Consider the following 7,444-nt stretch of genomic DNA (forward strand, 5'->3'; position numbering starts at 1 on the left):
CAACATAACCAACGTGACCACCTGCTTGCACAGGGAGCGTGCTGGGGACTATTTTCAGGCGCTGCGTAATATCATTGTGCTTGATGCACCCATGGTACGGAAAATCGTATGGTACGGTCTTAGTACACGATGCAACTACAGAAGAGTCAAGTTTTAAATAGGAAAAATATAGAAACTCTTTGGTCATTTTTGAGCGAGATGCTAACGGTCTAATCAGATTCAATGATCTATGCTAAGCTGCAGCTAAAAGTGATACCGCCAGACCTGGAGATCGGCTGAATGGATTCGAAAACGGTAAAACTCAACTGTTTAACTCTAGGGGAGTTGGAAAATGAGCCTATTTTCAAAAATAGTGGAGTGTTCCTTTAAGGTTAAGTGCACAGTGGTGTTAGTTCATGCATTAGAACATCTAACCTTTGGATTACTAGCCCAGATGTTCAGCCACTAGGTTAAGATCACAAAGCATGTGTGTATAAAGTGTAACATTGAACTTTAAACACTTATAGTAATAACACCACATAAACGTCAAATTATACGCTTTCTCTTGATAAATTCCCATCGATGGATAATAAGCACCTCACAAGTGAGGTGCTAGAGAAAATTACACATGCAACCAACAGAAACATATTGGAAACACAAGGATTATGCTGTTTTAAAAAAATGACAGCCATTTAAAAAAAAAAAAAAGTCAAAAGCAGAGGGCTGAAAAAAGCAGATATACTCAAAGACGGACAGCCCATGGTTTCATAATGGGACTCGCATGTGCAACATTGGTGATGGTGACAGGAAGCGGAGTTTCTCACTGGTGGAAATCACTCTCTCCTCATTACACGCTCACGTACACATCAGCACGCATACACGGTGTGACATGGGAAATGCACAGCAGGAGTTTATTCTGAAGATGTCAAGCAGACAGAACTGTCACTCACACATTTGCCTACATACAATCCCATCCATTTGCACACAGAACCACACATGACATGAGCATATGTGCATATTCATAGACAGATCTGCAATAAGAAACAGTCTCTCTATGTTCCGAACTCAAATATTTAAGGCGCAAATAAACTTTGTGCTCTGGCAGGGCACAAACACTTGCCAGGTACAAGGTTAATTTACTTACCAAAGAAACACTGCATGTAAAATGCATAGGACAAAAATGAAGGATGTGTGTTTGTTGCCAAGCTAACATAAATAGTGGAACGATAAGTCATAAAAACTGTTGTAGTAACCCAGTTATAACACAAGATTAAGTACATGGATCATTTGTTCCACCACACACACACACACAAACATGTTTTCAGCAGGCCGGTAGAGGAAAACAGTCAAGCAGAGTCTCATTAAGCACAACAAGATTACAAAAATTTATTTTTCTTCCTCTTAAGATTCCTGTTGGCTATTGTGTCTTACCAAGCTTTTCAAATAGCACACATCTTTAGTCAAAGCTCATGCAGTTCAAGATCATTTTCCTAAAGTTAACTCATCAAACTGCTATTTCATTGGGTTATAGGTAAAGATAAATGCTCTCACAGTATACAGAACAACATGTATATAAACTCTATGGAAGAGCTAACCAATTCATGGCTTATAGGTGCATTTATGCGACTATAGTTGGATGATATTATACTTTACATTTTGTGATGATACAAGCAATAAAGCCGTTGAGAAATGCTATAAATATCACCATATGCGAGTATACTGTATTTATGCAAATAAAGTTAAACATACTTGTATATCAAACTTTATGTAAAGAGCTTAGCAATAGTAGTTACATTTTGCAAAAAAAGTCAAGAAGTTGAGTGTTGCTATACAGTATATATGGCTTTACTTGAGTGTAATGTATATATACACTGTAAGGATAATGTTGGATATAATACATATCCAACTGTAGAGCTGTGCAATAATGCAGTTTACATGGCTTTATTAATTAGACGATGCCAATATATTGCCATTATTTTACAATAACTGCATCAATTAGTAATCAAAACAGAGCAATTGACAAACTCAATTGCTGATGCTGTTGTCTTGGAGAGCAAAAGCAAAACCTAAACCTTATTAGCTGGTCCAGCCAATCAGCAACCTATAAGAACAGAGGGGGCGGCTCTTCTTTGGAAAAGCAGACAGAAACAGTCATTCACCTGTTCCCAAACCAGTCATTCAGCCTCATGTCAACTGCTCCGAGTTCCTACTGAAGAGTGAACACACACTCTTACGTATCAGCCCAATCCAGTGGACTCTCATCCTAACAGCTATATTTCTAATATTTTATTAAGTTTCACTCTCATATCATTAATAATGTCATGTTTACATTCAATGCATTCCGTATTCCAATCTATCTCTAAGCCGATCTCTAACTACAGCCAAGAAGAAAATGATTTTGAAAAATGTCAGCATTATATTCATCCTTGCCATATTCATAGACAGATCTGCAATAAGAAACAGTCTCTCTATGTTCCGAACTCAAATATTTAAGGCGCAAATAAACTTTGTGCTCTGGCAGGGCACAAACACTTGCCAGGTACAAGGTTAATTTACTTACCAAAGAAACACTGCATGTAAAATGCATAGGACAAAAATGAAGGATGTGTGTTTGTTGCCAAGCTAACATAAATAGTGGAACGATAAGTCATAAAAACTGTTGTAGTAACCCAGTTATAACACAAGATTAAGTACATGGATCATTTGTTCCACCACACACACACACACAAACATGTTTTCAGCAGGCCGGTAGAGGAAAACAGTCAAGCAGAGTCTCATTAAGCACAACAAGATTACAAAAATTTATTTTTCTTCCTCTTAAGATTCCTGTTGGCTATTGTGTCTTACCAAGCTTTTCAAATAGCACACATCTTTAGTCAAAGCTCATGCAGTTCAAGATCATTTTCCTAAAGTTAACTCATCAAACTGCTATTTCATTGGGTTATAGGTAAAGATAAATGCTCTCACAGTATACAGAACAACATGTATATAAACTCTATGGAAGAGCTAACCAATTCATGGCTTATAGGTGCATTTATGCGACTATAGTTGGATGATATTATACTTTACATTTTGTGATGATACAAGCAATAAAGCCGTTGAGAAATGCTATAAATATCACCATATGCGAGTATACTGTATTTATGCAAATAAAGTTAAACATACTTGTATATCAAACTTTATGTAAAGAGCTTAGCAATAGTAGTTACATTTTGCAAAAAAAGTCAAGAAGTTGAGTGTTGCTATACAGTATATATGGCTTTACTTGAGTGTAATGTATATATACACTGTAAGGATAATGTTGGATATAATACATATCCAACTGTAGAGCTGTGCAATAATGCAGTTTACATGGCTTTATTAATTAGACGATGCCAATATATTGCCATTATTTTACAATAACTGCATCAATTAGTAATCAAAACAGAGCAATTGACAAACTCAATTGCTGATGCTGTTGTCTTGGAGAGCAAAAGCAAAACCTAAACCTTATTAGCTGGTCCAGCCAATCAGCAACCTATAAAAACAGAGGGGGCGGCTCTTCTTTGGAAAAGCAGACAGAAACAGTCATTCACCTGTTCCCAAACCAGTCATTCAGCCTCATGTCAACTGCTCCGAGTTCCTACTGAAGAGTGAACACACACTCTTACGTATCAGCCCAATCCAGTGGACTCTCATCCTAACAGCTATATTTCTAATATTTTATTAAGTTTCACTCTCATATCATTAATAATGTCATGTTTACATTCAATGCATTCCGTATTCCAATCTATCTCTAAGCCGATCTCTAACTACAGCCAAGAAGAAAATGATTTTGAAAAATGTCAGCATTATATTCATCCTTGCTGATAGCACTGTGTTTAAGGTCTCTGAAAGCTCTCTGGGGGTAGAGACAAGCAGACTGTCACACATTCAAGGCTGAAACGCCACTGGAACGCACTGAAATGATTAAGTTTCGTGTTTTATCACAGTCTGATGGTACTTGCTGTTTCTCCTTGAAACTCAGGGGCACTCTGACTGCAAAAGCATGCACTGAGTTCTTAACACATTCATCCACATAATACAACTCCTGATGTAACACCACCTACACTTTTAACAAACGGATGCAAAAAAAAAAACGGCCATAATGTTGCCTCGCGGGTGCATGCAAATGCACACACATACTGGCATTCACTTATAACTTTAGTCTATTAAAATGCAAGCCATAATTGGCCAAATGCACATACACAATGTACACTCACTGTACAAAAGCCTTGTTTCTTACAAGCCTCTAAGAAAAAATTCCACTCAGTTCACTAAAGCTTAAATACTTCATCAACACAGTCTTCAATAATTCCTATTTCATATGCAGAAACCTCCAGATAGAGTCAGCGGCTGTGAACACTGTGAAGTCCCATTATGAATAGAATCCTTACTGAAATACCACTCACCACAAGCGTGTGAACTCCTCTGATTACTTTAGATTCCAGTACAAACCACACAGACTCACACTCTCAGCTGACAAAAGATGAGTGTAACAAAACATAGTTTATGTTTAAGTCAACTAGAACCTTTCAACTACAAGGTTTGCAAACTGTAGTGATGTGTTACTGAAGATGATGCTCAAACTGTGAGGGCAGAGGACTGGTGACCTGTCCACAGGACAAACTGAACATCAGAAACATGCGTTAGATGTGTCCTCAGCTGTTCTATGCTGCATTGAGGCAGCCATAGGGGTTTGCAGATGTATTGCTTTGAGACACAAGACAAATGGTCAGCTGCTACCTTGGAGACAGGATTCATTAGCTGCCCCTGATTTAACATGTAAATTAAACTCTTGATCCACTCATAATTGCAACTGTGTATGTAAATAGACCAGTATAAACAATGCTGATGATAGATAGATCACATATGATAGCCGCACATTCTCCACACTGTGCCGTCAGGTAAAGCGCGCGCGCTGAGAAAAAGCGCTCACGCACGCGACTCAGAGAGCAAGTTGCGCTCTCTAGTTAACGCTCTCGCGGCACAGCCGCGTGCCTGTAACGGGCTCTATTTGCTTTAGACTTTTAACAGTCCCATGCACGCTGTTTGTAGCGTTTCATCTCTGGCCAGCCATACAGTGTTTCCAAATCAGCGCGTTTGCGGAGAAACATGTGCGTAAAATAATGAATGTCATGCGAACTGCGTCAGCTCCACTTTCTATCATAAATAATTAAGCCTTGTATGATGAAACAAACTGAACAACATAATCTAAACGCGTTAAGTCGCATAGCTCAGTACACACTGAAAATCGTGTCATTTACTCAACCTCGTGTTGTTCCGAACATGTATGACTTTCTTCCATAGAACACAAGATATGATGTTAGGCACAATATTAGTGACTGACAGCCTCAGTCACCATACAATGAAAGTTCCCGATGACAACCAGAAAGTAAAAGCGGTTTGGAACAACATGAGGTTGAGCAAACGATGACAGAATTATCATTTTTGGGTGAACTATCCCTTTAAGAGTCGTATGAGCTTGTGTGCTTTTCATAAAGAACTACGTATTTTAAATTTGCAGTTTAAAACAGTCTCCATATGCTATTCTCAGTTTTAAACGTAAAAGCTCCAGAGAGTAAAATCTCACACAATTCTGTAACGCACGGGTGCGGATGCTGCATTGCCCTCACCACAGTACGCCCTTATACTACATAGCAGGTAACACGCCTCGCTTACCTGCTCAAACAACCTTCCCCATGCGTTATTCAGTTAAATAACAACTTCAATATGTAAAACGCCAAGCCCGTTTTTCGGTTGTCCCGTGTCAAGCGCTTACCTGTTCTCTCTGCGGATTTCCCCTCACCGCCGCAGTCGCGCTCACACTGCGGATGATGGGCACCTTCACAGGAATCCCAACTCGCTCCACAAATACAGCCAGACGCCGTTTTAAAACACTCGGTTTGGTGGGTCTCGAGTATCACCGACACTTAATTTTATCGAAAAGATCCTCCGCGTTTAATCTCCTCAGGAAGAACCAACAGACAAGCTGCAGAATCCCGTCAACGACTAAGCCGAAGTGCTGGTGACCGTTAAAACTGCCGCTCGCTCTATAGTTTCCATCATGACGTGCTGTTTGACAGAATTTAAAACGCGTTAAAACGGCAACTGGAATTCCGCGAGCAGCAGTTGAGGGACCGAACGCGCCGTGCGAATGCTCGCTGCAGTCAGAGCGGCTGCTTCGGAGTTTGCTGGTTCGCAGCTGACTCCCAAGTAACCAGAGGAGAGGCGTGAGTCAGTGGCTTTCTGCTGAGACGCAGCGACTGTCTTGTTTTACAAACCCTCCTGACTCGCCCGCAGTGACATCCCGAATCTGGCCGCTGATTGGGCTAATTGTAAAATCTCATTGGCTGCAATCAGCGCGCGCGGCATGAATGAGGCATATGCTGCACCCCAATGTCTTTTAATGTGTCTAGTATAATGCACGCATTACACCGTGGAACGGATTTGGGGGAAACATGGGTGGACAGAATGATTTACGGATTTGAATATCTAATCGACAAGATGATTTGGAGATTAGGATGTAAACATGTAATACAAACATTATGTAAGGAGATTAGCTTTACACTCATTTATTTACGCTCATTATTGTATTCATCAGCGATTAATCAAAATAAATAGATTCGTAAATAAATCAATCCAAGTGAGGACGTTAATTATACAAAAATTATACAAAAGAAACTCTTGGAGTTACAATAAAAATTCTACAAATGTTTCATAGAATCACATTGTAGACTTAAAATATAGTCCAGCAGGTTTCTATGACTTTTGGCTGATTTTTGCATAATTTTCATTACCAATAATCTGACAATCTTTCCCACCTTGCTGTATATAAAAAGTAGGCTACTGGTTGGCATCATGGTATGCTTGATCCACTGCAATATTCCTGAACGCAAAGGTCTCAAAACACTGCCTCACAGCTCCACCTGCAGGCTCATACAATACTGCATCCATATTCCATCTGCTAGCCTGCCACAGACAGACAGACCCTCATGCAATCCACAATCCTGGTTCTGAAGGACTCCAAACGCTATACATTTTGGCCATTCATTCCTGAAGACAATAATCTTCTGTAATTGTCTTGTGTTCATTCATGTAGACAGCAGTCGCCTCAGATCTTGATGAATCTGAATTTAGTTTGTTTGTACAATGCTGAAATGTGACCACAAAACCAGTCATAAGGGTCATTTGTTTTGAGAATTTTTTGAAATTGAGATTTATACATCATCTGAAAGCTGAATAAATAAGCTTTCCACTGATGTATGGTTTGTTAGGACAATATTTGGCCGAGATACAACTATTTGAAAATCTGGAATCTGAGGGTGCAAAAAAAATTTAAATACTGAGTAAATCACCTTTAAATTTGTCCAAGTGAAGTTCTTAGCAATGCATATTACTAATCAAAAATTAAGTTTTGATATATTTACGGTAGGAAATTTACTAA

At 39.2% G+C, this 7,444-nt stretch overlaps 1 protein-coding gene across 1 annotated transcript in view; it reads right to left on the reverse strand.

The window, feature by feature from the left end:
* LOC107592200 (plexin-A4-like) overlaps positions 1 to 6,259 on the reverse strand; it is a 246,564-nt gene extending 240,305 nt beyond the window's left edge. Inside the window, exon 1 of the mRNA XM_016281641.1 lies at positions 5,780 to 6,259. The gene's annotated coding sequence lies outside the window, so the exon portion shown is untranslated. The remainder of the gene's footprint in view (positions 1 to 5,779) is intronic.
* Positions 6,260 to 7,444: the final 1,185 nt, after the last annotated feature.

Source organism: Sinocyclocheilus grahami, unplaced genomic scaffold (genome assembly GCF_001515645.1).
Source record: "Sinocyclocheilus grahami isolate Dianchi unplaced genomic scaffold, SAMN03320097.WGS_v1.1 scaffold1.1, whole genome shotgun sequence".
NCBI lineage: Eukaryota > Metazoa > Chordata > Actinopteri > Cypriniformes > Cyprinidae > Sinocyclocheilus > Sinocyclocheilus grahami.